This window comes from Taudactylus pleione, unplaced genomic scaffold (assembly GCF_031769625.1).
Source record: "Taudactylus pleione unplaced genomic scaffold, aTauple2 ptg000282l, whole genome shotgun sequence".
In the NCBI taxonomy this organism is placed as follows: Eukaryota; Metazoa; Chordata; class Amphibia; order Anura; family Myobatrachidae; genus Taudactylus; species Taudactylus pleione.
Genome location: NW_028284684.1, coordinates 14,013,293 through 14,032,554, shown reverse-complemented (window position 1 = coordinate 14,032,554; position 19,262 = coordinate 14,013,293). Strand labels below are relative to the sequence as shown.

At 38.7% G+C, this 19,262-nt stretch overlaps 7 non-coding genes across 7 annotated transcripts; all 7 read right to left on the bottom strand.

Moving 5' to 3' along the window:
* Window positions 1-393: 393 nt before the first annotated feature.
* On the bottom strand, window positions 394-465 carry TRNAD-GUC (transfer RNA aspartic acid (anticodon GUC)). The gene has a single exon. It is a non-coding gene; the product is annotated as a tRNA-Asp (tRNA).
* A 3,963-nt stretch (window positions 466-4,428) lies between these two features.
* On the bottom strand, window positions 4,429-4,500 carry TRNAD-GUC (transfer RNA aspartic acid (anticodon GUC)). The gene has a single exon. It is a non-coding gene; the product is annotated as a tRNA-Asp (tRNA).
* Window positions 4,501-6,448: 1,948 nt separating this feature from the next.
* Window positions 6,449-6,520, bottom strand: TRNAD-GUC (transfer RNA aspartic acid (anticodon GUC)). The gene has a single exon. It is a non-coding gene; the product is annotated as a tRNA-Asp (tRNA).
* Window positions 6,521-8,464: 1,944 nt separating this feature from the next.
* On the bottom strand, window positions 8,465-8,536 carry TRNAD-GUC (transfer RNA aspartic acid (anticodon GUC)). Its single transcript has one exon. It is a non-coding gene; the product is annotated as a tRNA-Asp (tRNA).
* A 3,954-nt stretch (window positions 8,537-12,490) lies between these two features.
* TRNAD-GUC (transfer RNA aspartic acid (anticodon GUC)) lies at window positions 12,491-12,562 on the bottom strand. The gene has a single exon. It is a non-coding gene; the product is annotated as a tRNA-Asp (tRNA).
* Window positions 12,563-14,503: 1,941 nt separating this feature from the next.
* TRNAD-GUC (transfer RNA aspartic acid (anticodon GUC)) lies at window positions 14,504-14,575 on the bottom strand. The gene has a single exon. It is a non-coding gene; the product is annotated as a tRNA-Asp (tRNA).
* Window positions 14,576-18,529: 3,954 nt separating this feature from the next.
* Window positions 18,530-18,601, bottom strand: TRNAD-GUC (transfer RNA aspartic acid (anticodon GUC)). The gene has a single exon. It is a non-coding gene; the product is annotated as a tRNA-Asp (tRNA).
* Window positions 18,602-19,262: the final 661 nt, after the last annotated feature.

The following is a 19,262-nucleotide window of genomic DNA, read 5'->3' as shown; positions in this document are numbered from 1 at the left end:
ATAATTCTGAATGTTGTAGTTTGATGTCCTAGAAAATGTGTGCAGTTTTCATTCCAAAAAGTGGCATACACCAATATGCCAACCTCCTTGCCTATATTTTATTTCTACATATAAAAATGTAAGTATGTATAAACCTTCCCAAAATACCAAACCATTGTGATTTATTCCATAGCCACCTAACGCCAACAAATGGTAATAGAAGTATATCATTACAGTTGGTACATTTTGTTTTCTCTATCTGCTATTCCATTTGTATGGATCTATGAGGGTTTCCTTTAAGTACACATCTCAATATATTATAGTTTGGGTTGTTATTTATGCATGCCATAACATTTGTATTATTATTTTTCCACTGTGTCTGAAATGGAATACTGGAGAAATAAAAGTTATAGCCTCCCCGTCGGGGAATTGAACCCCGGTCTCCCGCGTGACAGGCGGGGATACTCACCACTATACTAACGAGGATCAGCTGTGTGCTGTGATTTCTGGTCCAGTCCAGAAAAGTGATTTTCAACTAAGACTTGTTATAATTTCTTGGGTAATGAAAATGATTGAAATCATTTATACATCAATTTGTTAGTGTACTCTTTCACCATATATCAGATCCATGTCGATTCTTCTGCATCATGAGCTAGGTCAAATGCTTATAGAAATTGCCCCAGCTATCATTTTCTTACTCTACCCATGTCCGATAATCCCTGGACTGAAATGTTCTAGGATTTTACTGTTGATTTGCCAGTGTTTATAGGTATTTCTATGAATTGATTTATGGTTGACCATTTCTGATGCTTGATTGTATATTTAGTAATTCAAGATCCTTTAAAAAGCTCAAATGAATTTAGCAAAACCCATTACCCTTATCAACTTTTTTCTAATTAGAATTTGCTTAGAAATCCTTGAATGGCTAAAAGACTATTATGCTAGAGACCAATGGTAGCTCTGCATGAGGAATATTAAACTCCAAATCTCTTCTGCTAAATTATGCCCAAATTATGTGAATGCTATAAAAGTTGATAATTTATTCTATTATTCAGCTACTGTTTCCAACTTAATTAAAAAAAAAATATATATATATATTCACTCTTCTTTTAAGGCACCAATAGATATCTATGCATTTTCTGGATATTCTATACCATACAATTTTAATACATGGGAATCCTGAATATAAAGTCCAATAAATGCTGGATTTGCCATGTTGTACATGTTCTAAGCAATATCTTTAAGATTATAGCTGATATAGGGCCTGATTCAGAGCCGCTTGCTGCTAGTGAGTGCTTGCTCAGAATAACAGCGTTTTTTTATGTTTTGTATTTGTTTTTTTCTTTCATCAGGCCGCTCGCTAAGCTGTGGGTGACTACCCACAGCTTTTGCGAGTGGCCTGGAGCCCATCGCGATTATCATGACCATCAGGCTTGCGAGGAGACCCTGTAGAAGGGTCTGAGCTCTCACAAGCCCGAGTAAACTTCCTGCTCTAATAGAACAGGAAGTCCACTACTGACATCACTAGTGATGTCAGTAGGGCCACCCACAAACACCAGGCGTTCCTAAGGGAATGCCTGCATTTGTGCAGCCACCCCCCCCTCCCCGCATACAAAACGCGGTGAGTTATCAATCAACATTGACAGCCGCTCCGTCTTGTAGCTAGACCCATATCGATGGAGCAGCCGTCGCTGGACGGATCTTGCGCATGCACACGCCGGAGGCGGCGCATGGGTAGTGGGGGACCGTCGAACCACTTACGAGTGTTGTGCGCTTGCGAGTGTGTCTGAATCAGGCCCATAGTCCTTAGGAAAATTTTTGGGTGCTTGCCAAAGACATGTAAATGAAGTGCTTGTTAAAAAATAAAATCCATTCTACTAACCATTGCAAAATGGAATTTGGGTCTTGAGGACCCACCTCATGGAGTTGGGCTTAGACAGCACAAGAAAATTGCTTGAGAAGTTACTTGACCTATACTGTTCTTGAGAATGGGGCCCAGCAATGTGGTCTTTCAATGCTAGAAATGTCAAAATAATTCTGAATGTTGTAGTTTGATGTCCTAGAAAATGTGTGCAGTTTTCATTCCAAAAAGTGGCATACACCAATATGCCAACCTCCTTGCCTATATTTTATTTCTACATATAAAAATGTAAGTATGTATAAACCTTCCCAAAATACCAAACCATTTTGATTTATTCCATAGCCACCTAACGCCAACAAATGGTAATAGAAGTATATCATTACAGTTGGTACATTTTGTTTTCTCTATCTGCTATTCCATTTGTATGGATCTATGAGGGTTTCCTTTAAGTACACATCTCAATATATTATAGTTTGGGTTGTTATTTATGCATGCCATAACATTTGTATTATTATTTTTCCACTGTGTCTGAAATGGAATATTGGAGAAATAAAAGTTATAGCCTCCCCGTCTTGGAATTGAAACCTGGTCTCCCGCGTGACAGGTGGGGATATTCACCACTATACTAACGAGGATCAGCTGTGTGCTGTGATTTCTGGTGAATCCAGAAAAGTGATTTTCTTCTAAGAGTTGTTTTAATTTCCTTGGGTAATGAAAATGATTGAAATCATTTATACATCAATTTGTTAGTGTACTCTTTCACCATATATCAGATCCATGTCGATTCTTCTGCATCATGAGCTAGGTCAAATGCTTATAGAAATTGCCCCAGCTATCATTTTCTTACTCTACCCATGTCCGATAATCCCTGGACTGAGATGTTCTAGGATTTTACTGTTGATTTGCCAGTGTTTATAGGTATTTCTATGAATTGATTTATGGTTGACCATTTCTGATGCTTGATTGTATATTTAGTAATTCAAGATCCTTTAAAAAGCTCAAATGAATTTAGCAAAACCCATTACCCCTTATCAACTTTTTTCTAATTAGAATTTGCTTAGAAATCCTTGAATGGCTAAAAGACTATTATGCTAGAGACCAATGGTAGCTTTGCATGAGGAATATTAAACTCCAAATCTCTTCTGCTAAATTATGCCCAAATTATGTGAATGCTATAAAAATTGATAATTTATTCTATTATTCAGCTATTGTTTCCAACTTAATTAAAAAAAAAAAAAATATATATATATATATATATATATTCACTCTTCTTTTAAGGCACCAATAAATATCTATGCATTTTCTGGATATTCTATACCATACAATTTTAATACATGGGAATCCTGAATATAAAGTCCAATAAATGCTGGATTTGCCATGTTGTACATGTTCTAAGCAATATCTTTTAGATTATAGCTGATATAGGGCCTGATTCAGAGCCGCTTGCTGCTAGTGAGTGCTTGCTCATAATAACGGTGGTTTTTTATGTTTTGTATTTGTTTTTTTCTTTCATCAGGCCACTCGCTCAGCTGTGGGTGACTACCCACAGCTTTTGCGAGTGGCCTGGAGCCCATCGAGATTATCGTGACCATCAGGCTTGCGAGGAGACCCTGTAGAAGGGTCTGAGCTCTCACAAGCCCGAGTAAACTTCCTGCTCTAATAGAACAGGAAGTCCACTACTGACATCACTAGTGATGTCAGTAGGGCCACCCACAAACACCAGGTGTTCCTACGGAAATGCCTGCATTTGTGCAGCCACCCCCCCCTCCCCGCATACAAAATGCGGTGAGTTATCAATCAACATTGACAGCCGCTCCGTCTTGTAGCTAGACCCATATCGATGGAGCAGCCGTCGCTGGATGGATCTTGAGCATGCACACGCCGGAGGCGGCGCATGGGTAGTGGGGGACCGTCGAACCACTTACGAGTGTTGTGCGCTTGCGAGTGTGTCTGAATCAGGCCCATAGTCCTTAGGAAAATTTTTCGGTGCTTGCCAAAGACATGTAAATGAAGTGCTTGTTAAAAAATAAAATCCATTCTACTAACCATTGCAAAATGGAATTTGGGTCTTGAGGACCCACCTCATGGAGTTGGGCTTAGACAGCACAAGAAAATTGCTTGAGAAGTTACTTGACCTATACTGTTCTTGAGAATGGGGCCCAGCAATGTGGTCTTTCAATGCTAGAAATGTCAAAATAATTCTGAATGTTGTAGTTTGATGTCCTAGAAAATGTGTGCAGTTTTCATTCCAAAAAGTGGCATACACCAATATGCCAACCTCCTTGCCTATATTTTATTTCTACATATAAAAATGTAAGTATGTATAAACCTCCCCAAAATACCAAACCATTCTGATTTATTCCATAGCCACCGAACGCCAGCAAATGGTAATAGAAGTATATCATTACAGTTGGTACATTTTGTTTTCTCTATCTGCTATTCCATTTGTATGGATCTATGAGGGTTTCCTTTAAGTACACATCTCAATATATTATAGTTTGGGTTGTTATTTATGCATGCCATAACATTTGTATTATTATTTTTCCACTGTGTCTGAAATGGAATATTGGAGAAATAAAACTTATAGCCTCCCCGTCAGGGAATTGAACCCCGGTCTCCCGCGTGACAGGCGGGGATACTCACCACTATACTAACGAGGATCAGCTTTGTGCTGTGATTTCTGGTCCAGTCCAGAAAAGTGATTTTCAAGTAAGAGTTGTTATAATTTCCTTGGGTAATGAAAATGATTGAAATCATTTATACATCAATTTGTTAGTGTACTCTTTCACCATATATCAGATCCATGTCGATTCTTCTGCATCATGAGCTAGGTCAAATGCTTATAGAAATTGCCCCAGCTATCATTTTCTTACTCTACCCATGTCCGATAATCCCTGGACTGAGATGTTCTAGGATTTTACTGTTGATTTGCCAGTGTTTATAGGTATTTCTATGAATTGATTTATGGTTGACCATTTCTGATGCTTGATTGTATATTTAGTAATTCAAGATCCTTTAAAAAGCTCAAATGAATTTAGCAAAACCCATTACCCCTTATCAACTTTTTTCTAATTAGAATTTGCTTAGAAATCCTTGAATGGCTAAAAGACTATTATGCTAGAGACCAATGGTAGCTCTGCATGAGGAATATTAAACTCCAAATCTCTTCTGCTAAATTATGCCCAAATTATGTGAATGCTATAAAAATTGATAATTTATTCTATTATTCAGCTACTGTTTCCAACTTAATTATAAAAAAAAAATATATATATATATATATATTCACTCTTCTTTTAAGGCACCAATAAATATCTATGCATTTTCTGGATATTCTATACCATACAATTTTAATACATGGGAATCCTGAAAATAAAGTCCATTAAATGCTGGATTTGCCATGTTGTACATGTTCTAAGCAATATCTTTTAGATTATAGCTGATATAGGGCCTGATTCAGAGCCGCTTGCTGCTAGTGAGTGCATGCTAAGAATAAGGGCGGTTTTTTATGTTTTGTATTTGTTTTTTTCTTTCATCAGGCCGCTCGCTAAGCTGTGGGTGACTACCCACAGCTTTTGCGAGTGGCCTGCAGCCCATCGCGATTATCGTGACCTTCAGGCTTGCGAGGAGACCCTGTGGAAGGGTCTGAGCTCTCACAAGCCCGAGTAAACTTCCTGCTCTAATAGAACAGGAAGTCCACTACTGACATCACTAGTGATGTCAGTAGGGCCACCCACAAACACCAGGCGTTCCTACGGGAATGCCTGCATTTGTGCAGCCACCCCCCCCTCCCCGCATACAAAACGCGGTGAGTTATCAATCAACATTGACAGCCGCTCCGTCTTGTAGCTAGACCCAAATCGATGGAGCAGCCGTCGCTGGACAGATCTTGCGCATGCACACACCAGAGGCGGCGAATGGGTAGTGGGGGACCGTCGAACCACTTACGAGTGTTGTGCGCTTGCGAGTGTGTCTGAATCAGGCCCATAGTCCTTAGGAAAATTTTTGGGTGCTTGCCAAAGACATGTAAATGAAGTGCTTGTTAAAAAATAAAATCCATTCTACTAACCATTGCAAAATGGAATTTGGGTCTTGAGGACCCACCTCATGGAGTTGGGCTTAGACAGCACAAGAAAATTGCTTGAGAAGTTACTTGACCTATACTGTTCTTGAGAATGGGGCCCAGCAATGTGGTCTTTCAATGCTAAAAATGTCAAAATAATTCTGAATGTTGTAGTTTGAAGTCCTAGAAAATGTGTGCAGTTTTCATTCCAAAAAGTGGCATACACCAATATGCCAACCTCCTTGCCTATATTTTATTTCTACATATAAAAATGTAAGTATGTATAAACCTTCCCAAAATACCAAACCATTCTGATTTATTCCATAGCCACCTAACGCCAACAAATGGTAATAGAAGTATATCATTACAGTTGGTACATTTTGTTTTCTCTATCTGCTATTCCATTTGTATGGATCTATGAGGGTTTCCTTTAAGTACACATCTCAATATATTATAGTTTGGGTTGTTATTTATGCATGCCATAACATTTGTATTATTATTTTTCCACTGTGTCTGAAATGGAATATTGGAGAAATAAAAGTTATAGAATCCCCGTCGGGGAATTGAACCCCGGTCTCCCGCGTGACAGGCGGGGATACTCACCACTATACTAACGAGGATCAACTGTGTGCTGTAATTTCTGGTCCAGTCCAGAAAAGTGATTTTCAACTAAGAGTTGTTATAATTTCCTTGGGTAATGAAAATGATTGAAATCATTTATACATCAATTTGTTAGTGTACTCTTTCACCATATATCAGATCCATGTCGATTCTTCTGCATCATGAGCTAGGTCAAATGCTTATAGAAATTGCCCCAGCTATCATTTTCTTACTCTACCCATGTCCGATAATCCCTGGACTGAGATGTTCTAGGATTTTACTGTTGATTTGCCAGTGTTTATAGGTATTTCTATGAATTGATTTATGGTTGACCATTTCTGATGCTTGATTGTATATTTAGTAATTCAAGATCCTTTAAAAAGCTCAAATGAATTTAGCAAAACCTATTACCCCTTATCAATTTTTTTCTAATTAGAATTTGCTTAGAAATCCTTGAATGGCTAAAAGACTATTATGCTAGAGACCAATGGTAGCTCTGCATGAGGAATATTAAACTCCAAATCTCTTCTGCTAAATTATGCCCAAATTATGTGAATGCTATAAAAATTGATAATTTATTCTATTATTCAGCTACTGTTTCCAACTTAATTAAAAAAATAAAAATATATATATATATTCACTCTTCTTTTAAGGCACCAATACATATCTATGCATTTTCTGGATATTCTATACCATACAATTTTAATACATGGGAATCCTGAATATAAAGTCCAATAAATGCTGGATTTGCCATGTTGTACATGTTCTAAGCAATATCTTTTAGATTATAGCTGATATAGGGCCTGATTCAGAGCCGCTTGCTGCTAGTGAGTGCTTGCTCAGAATAACGGCGTTTTTTTATGTTTTGTATTTGTTTTTTTCTTTCATCAGGCCGCTCGCTAAGCTGTGGGTGACTACCCACAGCTTTTGCGAGTGGCCTGGAGCCCATCGCGATTATCGTGACCATCAGGCTTGCGAGGAGACCCTGTGGAAGGGTCTGAGCTCTCACAAGCCCGAGTAAACTTCCTGCTCTAATAGAACAGGAAGTCCACTACTGACATCACTAGTGATGTCAGTAGGGCCACCCACAAACACCAGGCGTTCCTAAGGGAATGCCTGCATTTGTGCAGCCACCCCCCCCCTCCCTGCATACAAAACGCGGTGAGTTATCAATAAACATTGACAGCCGCTCCGTCTTGTAGCTAGACCCATATCGATGGAGCAGCCGTCACTGGACAGATCTTGCGCATGCACACGCCGGAGGTGGCGCATGGGTAGTGGGGGACCGTCGAACCACTTACGAGTGTTGTGCGCTTGCGAGTGTGTCTGAATCAGGCCCATAGTCCTTAGGAAAATTTTTGGGTGCTTGCCAAAGACATGTAATTGAAGTGCTTGTTAAAAAATAAAATCCATTCTACTAACCATTGCAAAATGGAATTTGGGTCTTGAGGACCCACCTCATGGAGTTGGGCTTAGACAGCACAAGAAAATTGCTTGAGAAGTTACTTGACCTATACTGTTCTTGAGAATGGGGCCCAGCAATGTGGTCTTTCAATGCTAGAAATGTCAAAATAATTCTGAATGTTGTAGTTTGATGTCCTAGAAAATGTGTGCAGTTTTCATTCCAAAAAGTGGCATACACCAATATGCCAACCTCCTTGCCTATATTTTATTTCTACATATAAAAATGTAAGTATGTATAAACCTCCCCAAAATACCAAACCATTCTGATTTATTCCATAGCCACCGAACGCCAACAAATGGTAATAGAAGTATATCATTACAGTTGGTACATTTTGTTTTCTCTATCTGCTATTCCATTTGTATGAATCTATGAGGGTTTCCTTTAAGTACACATCTCAATATATTATAGTTTGGGTTGTTATTTATGCATGCCATAACATTTGTATTATTATTTTTCCACTGTGTCTGAAATGGAATATTGGAGAAATAAAAGTTATAGAATCCCCGTCGGGGAATTGAACCCCGGTCTCCCGCGTGACAGGCGGGGATACTCACCACTATACTAACGAGGATCAACCGTGTGCTGTGATTTCTGGTCCAGTCCAGAAAAGTGATTTTCAACTAAGAGTTGTTATAATTTCCTTGGGTAATGAAAATGATTGAAATCATTTATACATCAATTTGTTAGTGTACTCTTTCACCATATATCAGATCCATGTCGATTCTTCTGCATCATGAGCTAGGTCAAATGCTTATAGAAATTGCCCCAGCTATCATTTTCTTACTCTACCCATGTCCGATAATCCCTGGACTGAGATGTTCTAGGATTTTACTGTTGATTTGCCAGTGTTTATAGGTATTTCTATGAATTGATTTATGGTTGACCATTTCTGATGCTTGATTGTATATTTAGTAATTCAAGATCCTTTAAAAAGCTCAAATGAATTTAGCAAAACCTATTACCCCTTATCAACTTTTTTCTAATTAGAATTTGCTTAGAAATCCTTGAATGGCTAAAAGACTATTATGCTAGAGACCAATGGTAGCTCTGCATGAGGAATATTAAACTCCAAATCTCTTCTGCTAAATTATGCCCAAATTATGTGAATGCTATAAAAATTGATAATTTATTCTATTATTCAGCTACTGTTTCCAACTTAATTAAAAAAAAAATTATATATATATATATTCACTCTTCTTTTAAGGCACCAATACATATCTATGCATTTTCTGGATATTCTATACCATACAATTTTAATACATGGGAATCCTGAATATAAAGTCCAATAAATGCTGGATTTGCCATGTTGTACATGTTCTAAGCAATATCTTTTAGATTATAGCTGATATAGGGCCTGATTCAGAGCCGCTTGCTGCTAGTGAGTGCTTGCTCAGAATAACGGCGTTTTTTTATGTTTTGTATTTGTTTTTTTCTTTCATCAGGCCGCTCGCTAAGCTGTGGGTGACTACCCACAGCTTTTGCGAGTGGCCTGGAGCCCATCGCGATTATCGTGACCATCAGGCTTGCGAGGAGACCCTGTGGAAGGGTCTGAGCTCTCACAAGCCCGAGTAAACTTCCTGCTCTAATAGAACAGGAAGTCCACTACTGACATCACTAGTGATGTCAGTAGGGCCACCCACAAACACCAGGCGTTCCTAAGGGAATGCCTGCATTTGTGCAGCCACCCCCCCCTCCCCGCATACAAAACGCGGTGAGTTATCAATAAACATTGACAGCCGCTCCGTCTTGTAGCTAGACCCATATCGATGGAGCAGCCATCACTGGACAGATCTTGCGCATGCACACGCCGGAGGCGGCGCATGGGTAGTGGGGGACCGTCGAACCACTTACGAGTGTTGTGCGCTTGCGAGTGTGTCTGAATCAGGCCCATAGTCCTTAGGAAAATTTTTGGGTGCTTGCCAAAGACATGTAAATGAAGTGCTTGTTAAAAAATAAAATCCATTCTACTAACCATTGCAAAATGGAATTTGGGTCTTGAGGACCCACCTCATGGAGTTGGGCTTAGACAGCACAAGAAAATTGCTTGAGAAGTTACTTGACCTATACTGTTCTTGAGAATGGGGCCCAGCAATGTGGTCTTTCAATGCTAGAAATGTCAAAATAATTCTGAATGTTGTAGTTTGATGTCCTAGAAAATGTGTGCAGTTTTCATTCCAAAAAGTGGCATACACCAATATGCCAACCTCCTTGCCTATATTTTATTTCTACATATAAAAATGTAAGTATGTATAAACCTCCCCAAAATACCAAACCATTCTGATTTATTCCATAGCCACCGAACGCCAACAAATGGTAATAGAAGTATATCATTACAGTTGGTACATTTTGTTTTCTCTATCTGCTATTCCATTTGTATGGATCTATGAGGGTTTCCTTTAAGTACACATCTCAATATATTATAGTTTGGGTAGTTATTTATGCATGCCATAACATTTGTATTATTATTTTTCCACTGTGTCTGAAATGGAATATTGGAGAAATAAAAGTTATAGCCTCCCCATCAGGGAATTGAACCCCGGTCTCCCGCGTGACAGGCGGAGATACTCACCACTATACTAACGAAGATCAGCTGTGTGCTGTGATTTCTGGTCCAGTCCAGAAAAGTGATTTTCAACTAAGAGTTGTTAAAATTTCCTTGGGTAATGAAAATGATTGAAATCATTTATACATCAATTTGTTAGTGTATTCTTTCACCATATATCAGATCCATGTCGATTCTTCTGCATCATGAGCTAGGTCAAATGCTTATAGAAATTGCCCCAGCTATCATTTTCTTACTCTACCCATGTCCGATAATCCCTGGACTGAGATGTTCTAGGATTTTACTGTTGATTTGCCAGTGTTTATAGGTATTTCTATGAATTGATTTATGGTTGACCATTTCTGATGCTTGATTGTATATTTAGTAATTCAAGATCCTTTAAAAAGCTCAAATGAATTTAGCAAAACCCATTACCCCTTATCAACTTTTTTCTAATTAGAATTTGCTTAGAAATCCTTGAATGGCTAAAAGACTATTATGCTAGAGACCAATGGTAGCTCTGCATGAGGAATATTAAACTCCAAATCTCTTCTGCTAAATTATGCCCAAATTATGTGAATGCTATAAAAATTGATAATTTATTCTATTATTCAGCTACTGTTTCCAACTTAATTAAAAAAAATATATATATGTATATATTCACTCTTCTTTTAAGGCACCAATAAATATCTATGCATTTTCTGGATATTCTATACCATACAATTTTAATACATGGGAATCCTGAATATAAAGTCCAATAAATGCTGGATTTGCCATGTTGTACATGTTCTAAGCAATATCTTTTAGATTATAGCTGATATAGGGCCTGATTCAGAGCCGCTTGCTGCTAGTGAGTGCTTGCTCAGAATAACGGCGGTTTTTTATGTTTTGTATTTGTTTTTTTCTTTCATCAGGCCGCTCACTAAGCTGTGGGTGACTACCCACAGCTTTTGCGAGTGGCCTGGAGCCCATCGCGATTATCGTGACCATCAGGCTTGCGAGGAGACCCTGTGGAAGGGTCTGAGCTCTCACGAGAGCGAGTAAACTTCCTGCTCTAATAGAACAGGAAGTCCACTACTGACATCACTAGTGATGTCAGTAGGGCCACCCACAAACACCAGGCGTTCCTAAGGGAATGCCTGCATTTGTGCAGCCCCCCCCTCCCCGCATACAAAACGCGGTGAGTTATCAATCAACATTGACAGCCGCTCCGTCTTGTAGCTAGACCCATATCGATGGAGCAGCCGTCGCTGGACGGATCTTGCGCATGCACACGCTGGAGGCGGCGCATGGGTAGTGGGGGACCGTCGAACCACTTACGAGTGTTGTGCGCTTGCGAGTGAGTCTGAATCAGGCCCATAGTCCTTAGGAAAATTTTTGGGTGCTTGCCAAAGACATGTAAATGAAGTGCTTGTTAAAAAATAAAATCCATTCTACTAACCATTGCAAAATGGAATTTGGGTCTTGAGGACCCACCTCATGGAGTTGGGCTTAGACAGCACAAGAAAATTGCTTGAGAAGTTACTTGACCTATACTGTTCTTGAGAATGGGGCCCAGCAATGTGGTCTTTCAATGCTAGAAATGTCAAAATAATTCTGAATGTTGTAGTTTGATGTCCTAGAAAATGTGTGCAGTTTTCATTCCAAAAAGTGGCATACACCAATATGCCAACCTCCTTGCCTATATTTTATTTCTACATATAAAAATGTAAGTATGTATAAACCTTCCCAAAATACCAAACCATTGTGATTTATTCCATAGCCACCTAACGCCAACAAATGGTAATAGAAGTATATCATTACAGTTGGTACATTTTGTTTTCTCTATCTGCTATTCCATTTGTATGGATCTATGAGGGTTTCCTTTAAGTACACATCTCAATATATTATAGTTTGGGTTGTTATTTATGCATGCCATAACATTTGTATTATTATTTTTCCACTGTGTCTGAAATGGAATATTGGAGAAATAAAAGTTATAGCCTCCCCGTCAGGGAATTGAACCCCGGTCTCCCGCGTGACAGGCGGGGATACTCACCACTATACTAACGAGGATCAGCTGTGTGCTGTGGTTTCTGGTCCAGTCCAGAAAAGTGATTTTCAAGTAAGAGTTGTTATAATTTCCTTGGGTAATGAAAATGATTGAAATCATTTATACATCAATTTGTTAGTGTACTCTTTCACCATATATCAGATCCATGTCGATTCTTCTGCATCATGAGCTAGGTCAAATGCTTATAGAAATTGCTCCAGCTATAATTTTCTTACTCTACCCATGTCCGATAATCCCTGGACTGAGATGTTCTAGGATTTTACTGTTGATTTGCCAGTGTTTATAGGTATTTCTATGAATTGATTTATGGTTGACCATTTCTGATGCTTGATTGTATATTTAGTAATTCAAGATCCTTTAAAAAGCTCAAATGAATTTAGCAAAACCCATTACCCCTTATCAACTTTTTTCTAATTAGAATTTGCTTAGAAATCCTTGAATGGCTAAAAGACTATTATGCTAGAGACCAATGGTAGCTCTGCATGAGGAATATTAAACTCCAAATCTCTTCTGCTAAATTATGCCCAAATTATGTGAATGCTATAAAAATTGATAATTTATTCTATTATTCAGCTACTGTTTCCAACTTAATTAAAAAAAAAATATATATGTATATATTCACTCTTCTTTTAAGGCACCAATAAATATCTATGCATTTTCTGGATATTCTATACCATACAATTTTAATACATGGGAATCCTGAATATAAAGTCCAATAAATGCTGGATTTGCCATGTTGTACATGTTCTAAGCAATATCTTTTAGATTATAGCTGATATAGGGCCTGATTCAGAGCCGCTTGCTGCTAGTGAGTGCTTGCTCAGAATAACGGCGTTTTTTTATGTTTTGTATTTGTTTTTTTCTTTCATCAGGCCGCTCGCTAAGCTGTGGGTGACTACCCACAGCTTTTGCGAGTGGCCTGGAGCCCATCGCGATTATCGTGACCATCAGGCTTGCGAGGAGACCCTGTGGAAGGGTCTGAGCTCTCACGAGCCCGAGTAAACTTCCTGCTCTAATAGAACAGGAAGTCCACTACTGACATCACTAGTGATGTCAGTAGGGCCACCCACAAACACCAGGCGTTCCTAAGGGAATGCCTGCATTTGTGCAGCCCCCCCCCCTCCCCGCATACAAAACGCGGTGAGTTATCAATCAACATTGACAGCCGCTCCGTCTTGTAGCTAGACCCATATCGATGGAGCAGCTGTCGCTGGACGGATCTTGCGCATGCACACGCCGGAGGCGGTGAATGGGTAGTGGGGGACCGTCGAACCACTTACGAGTGTTGTGCGCTTGCGAGTGTGTCTGAATCAGGCCCATAGTCCTTAGGAAAATTTTTGGGTGCTTGCCAAAGACATGTAAATGAAGTGCTTGTTAAAAAATAAAATCCATTCTACTAACCATTGCAAAATGGAATTTGGGTCTTGAGGACCCACCTCATGGAGTTGGGCTTAGACAGCACAAGAAAATTGCTTGAGAAGTTACTTGACCTATACTGTTCTTGAGAATGGGGCCCAGCAATGTGGTCTTTCAATGCTAGAAATGTCAAAATAATTCTGAATGTTGTAGTTTGATGTCCTAGAAAATGTGTGCAGTTTTCATTCCAAAAAGTGGCATACACCAATATGCCAACCTCCTTGCCTATATTTTATTTCTACATATAAAAATGTAAGTATGTATAAACCTTCCCAAAATACCAAACCATTGTGATTTATTCCATAGCCACCTAACGCCAACAAATGGTAATAGAAGTATATCATTACAGTTGGTACATTTTGTTTTCTCTATCTGCTATTCCATTTGTATGGATCTATGAGGGTTTCCTTTAAGTACACATCTCAATATATTATAGTTTGGGTTGTTATTTATGCATGCCATAACATTTGTATTATTATTTTTCCACTGTGTCTGAAATGGAATATTGGAGAAATAAAAGTTATAGCCTCCCCGTCGGGGAATTGAACCCCGGTCTCCCGCGTGACAGGCGGGGATACTCACCACTATACTAACGAGGATCAGCTGTGTGCTGCGATTTCTGGTCCAGTCCAGAAAAGTGATTTTCAACTAAGAGTTGTTATAATTTCCTTGGGTAATGAAAATGATTGAAATCATTTATACATCAATTTGTTAGTGTACTCTTTCACCATATATCAGATCCATGTCGATTCTTCTGCATCATGAGCTAGGTCAAATGCTTATAGAAATTGCCCCAGCTATCATTTTCTTACTCTACCCATGTCCGATAATCCCTGGACTGAGATGTTCTAGGATTTTACTGTTGATTTGCCAGTGTTTATAGGTATTTCTATGAATTGATTTATGGTTGACCATTTCTGATGCTTGATTGTATATTTAGTAATTCAAGATCCTTTAAAAAGCTCAAATGAATTTAGCAAAACCCATTACCCCTTATCAACTTTTTTCTAATTAGAATTTGCTTAGAAATCCTTGAATGGCTAAAAGACTATTATGCTAGAGACCAATGGTAGCTCTGCATGAGGAATATTAAACTCCAAATCTCTTCTGCTAAATTATGCCCAAATGATGTGAATGCTATAAAAATTGATAATTTATTCTATTATTCAGCTACTGTTTCCAACTTAATCAAAAAAAAAATATATATGTATATATTCACTCTTCTTTTAAGGCACCAATAAATATCTATGCATTTTCTGGATATTCTATACCATACAATTTTAATACATGGGAATCCTGAATATAAAGTCCAATAAATGCTGGATTTGCCATGTTGTACATGTTCTAAGCAATATCTTTTAGATTATAGCTGATATAGGGCCTGATTCAGAGCCGCTTGCTGCTAGTGAGTGCTTGCTCAGAATAACGGCGGTTTTTTATGTTTTGTATTTGTTTTTTTCTTTCATCAGGCTGCTCGCTAAGCTGTGGGTGACTACCCACAGCTTTTGCGAGTGGCCTGGAGCCCATCGCGATTATCGTGACCATCAGGCTTGCGAGGAGACCCTGTGGAAGGGTCTGAGCTCTCACGAGCCCGAGTAAACTTCCTGCTCTAATAGAACAGGAAGTCCACTACTGACATCACTAGTGATGTCAGTAGGGCCACCCACAAACACCAGGCGTTCCTAAGGGAATGCCTGCATTTGTGCAGCCCCCCCCTCCCCGCATACAAAACGCGGTGAGTTATCAATCAACATTGACAGCCGCTCCGTCTTGTAGCTAGACCCATATCGATGGAGCAGCCGTCGCTGGACGGATCTTGCGCATGCACACGCCGGAGGCGGCGCATGGGTAGTGGGGGACCGTCGAACCACTTACGAGTGTTGTGCGCTTGCGAGTGTGTCTGAATCAGGCCCATAGTCCTTAGGAAAATTTTTGGGTGCTTGCCAAAGACATGTAAATGAAGTGCTTGTTAAAAAATAAAATCCATTCTACTAACCATTGCAAAATGGAATTTGGGTCTTGAGGACCCACCTCATGGAGTTGGGCTTAGACAGCACAAGAAAATTGCTTGAGAAGTTACTTGACCTATACTGTTCTTGAGAATGGGGCCCAGCAATGTGGTCTTTCAATGCTAGAAATGTCAAAATAATTCTGAATGTTGTAGTTTGATGTCCTAGAAAATGTGTGCAGTTTTCATTCCAAAAAGTGGCATACACCAATATGCCAACCTCCTTGCCTATATTTTATTTCTACATATAAAAATGTAAGTATGTATAAACCTTCCCAAAATACCAAACCATTCTGATTTATTCCATAGCCACCTAACGCCAACAAATGGTAATAGAAGTATATCATTACAGTTGGTACATTTTGTTTTCTCTATCTGCTATTCCATTTGTATGGATCTATGAGGGTTTCCTTTAAGTACACATCTCAATATATTATAGTTTGGGTTGTTATTTATGCATGCCATAACATTTGTATTATTATTTTTCCACTGTGTCTGAAATGGAATATTGGAGAAATAAAAGTTATAGCCTCCCCGTCAGGGAATTGAACCACGGTCTCCCGCGTGACAGGCAGAGATACTCACCACTATACTAACGAGGATCAGCTGTGTGCTGTGATTTCTGGTCCAGTCCAGAAAAGTGATTTTCAACTAAGAGTTGTTATAATTTCCTTGGGTAATGAAAATGATTGAAATCATTTATACATCAATTTGTTAGTGTACTCTTTCACCATATATCAGATCCATGTCGATTCTTCTGCATCATGAGCTAGGTCAAATGCTTATAGAAATTGCCCCAGCTATCATTTTCTTACTCTACCCATGTCCGATAATCCCTGGACTGAGATGTTCTAGGATTTTACTGTTGATTTGCCAGTGTTTATAGGTATTTCTATGAATTGATTTATGGTTGACCATTTCTGATGCTTGATTGTATATTTAGTAATTCAAGATCCTTTAAAAAGCTCAAATGAATTTAGCAAAACCCATTACCCCTTATCAACTTTTTTCTAATTAGAATTTGCTTAGAAATCCTTGAATGGCTAAAAGACTATTATGCTAGAGACCAATGGTAGCTCTGCATGAGGATTATTAAACTCCAAATCTCTTCTGCTAAATTATGCCCAAATTATGTGAATGCTATAAAAATTGATAATTTATTCTATTATTCAGCTACTGTTTCCAACTTAATTAAAAAAAAAAAAAATATATATATATATATTCACTCTTCTTTTAAGGCACCAATAAATATCTATGCATTTTCTGGATATTCTATACCATACAATTTTAATACATGGGAATCCTGAATATAAAGTCCAATAAATGCTGGATTTGCCATGTTGTACATGTTCTAAGCAATATCTTTTAGATTATAGCTGATATAGGGCCTGATTCAGAGCCGCTTGCTGCTAGTGAGTGCTTGCTCAGAATAATGGCGGTTTTTTATGTTTTGTATTTGTTTTTTTCTTTCATCAGGCCGCTCGCTAAGCTGTGGGTGACTACCCACAGCTTTTGCGAGTGGCCTGGAGCCCATCGTGATTATCGTGACCATTAGGCTTGCGAGGAGAACCTGTGGAAGGGTCTGAGCTCTCACGAGCCCGAGTAAACTTCCTGCTCTAATAGAACAGGAAGTCCACTACTGACATCACTAGTGATGTCAGTAGGGCCACCCACAAACACCAGGCGTTCCTAAGGGAATGCCTGCATTTGTGCAGCCCCCCCCCTCCCCGCATACAAAACGCGGTGAGTTATCAATCAACATTGACAGCCGCTCCGTCTTGTAGCTAGACCCATATCGATGGAGCAGCCGTCGCTGGACGGATCTTGCGCATGCACACGCCGGAGGCGGCGCATGGGTAGTGGGGGCCGTCGAACCACTTACGAGTGTTGTGCGCTTGCGAGTGTGTCTGAATCAGGCCCATAGTCCTTAGGAAAATTTTTGGGTGCTTGCCAAAGACATGTAAATGAAGTGCTTGTTAAAAAATAAAATCCATTCTACTAACCATTGCAAAATGGAATTTGGGTCTTGAGGACCCACCTCATGGAGTTGGGCTTAGACAGCACAAGAAAATTGCTTGAGAAGTTACTTGACCTATACTGTTCTTGAGAATGGGGCCCAGCAATGTGGTCTTTCAATGCTAGAAATGTCAAAATAATTCTGAATGTTGTAGTTTGATGTCCTAGAAAATGTGTGCAGTTTTCATTCCAAAAAGTGGCATACACCAATATGCCAACCTCCTTGCCTATATTTTATTTCTACATATAAAAATGTAAGTATGTATAAACCTTCCCAAAATACCAAACCATTCTGATTTATTCCATAGCCACCTAACGCCAACAAATGGTAATAGAAGTATATCATTACAGTTGGTACATTTTGTTTTCTCTATCTGCTATTCCATTTGTATGGATCTATGAGGGTTTCCTTTAAGTACACATCTCAATATATTATAGTTTGGGTTGTTATTTATGCATGCCATAACATTTGTATTATTATTTTTCCACTGTGTCTGAAATGGAATATTGGAGAAATAAAAGTTATAGCCTCCCCGTCGGGGAATTGAACCCCGGTCTCCCGCGTGACAGGCGGGGATACTCACCACTATACTAACGAGGATCAGCTGTGTGCTGTGATTTCTGGTCCAGTCCAGAAAAGTGATTTTCAACTAAGAGTTGTTATAATTTCCTTGGGTAATGAAAATGATTGAAATCATTTATACATCAATTTGTTAGTGTACTCTTTCACCATATATCAGATCCATGTCGATTCTTCTGCATCATGAGCTAGGTCAAATGCTTATAGAAATTGCCCCAGCTATCATTTTCTTACTCTACCCATGTCCGATAATCCCTGGACTGAGATGTTCTAGGATTTTACTGTTGATTTGCCAGTGTTTATAGGTATTTCTATGAATTGATTTATGGTTGACCATTTCTGATGCTTGATTGTATATTTAGTAATTCAAGATCCTTTAAAAAGCTCAAATGAATTTAGCAAAACCTATTACCCCTTATCAATTTTTTTCTAATTAGAATTTGCTTAGAAATCCTTGAATGGCTAAAAGACTATTATGCTAGAGACCAATGGTAGCTCTGCATGAGGAATATTAAACTCCAAATCTCTTCTGCTAAATTATGCCCAAATTATGTGAATGCTATAAAAATTGATAATTTATTCTATTATTCAGCTACTGTTTCCAACTTAATTAAAAAAAAAAAAATATATATATATATATTCACTCTTCTTTTAAGGCACCAATAAATATCTATGCATTTTC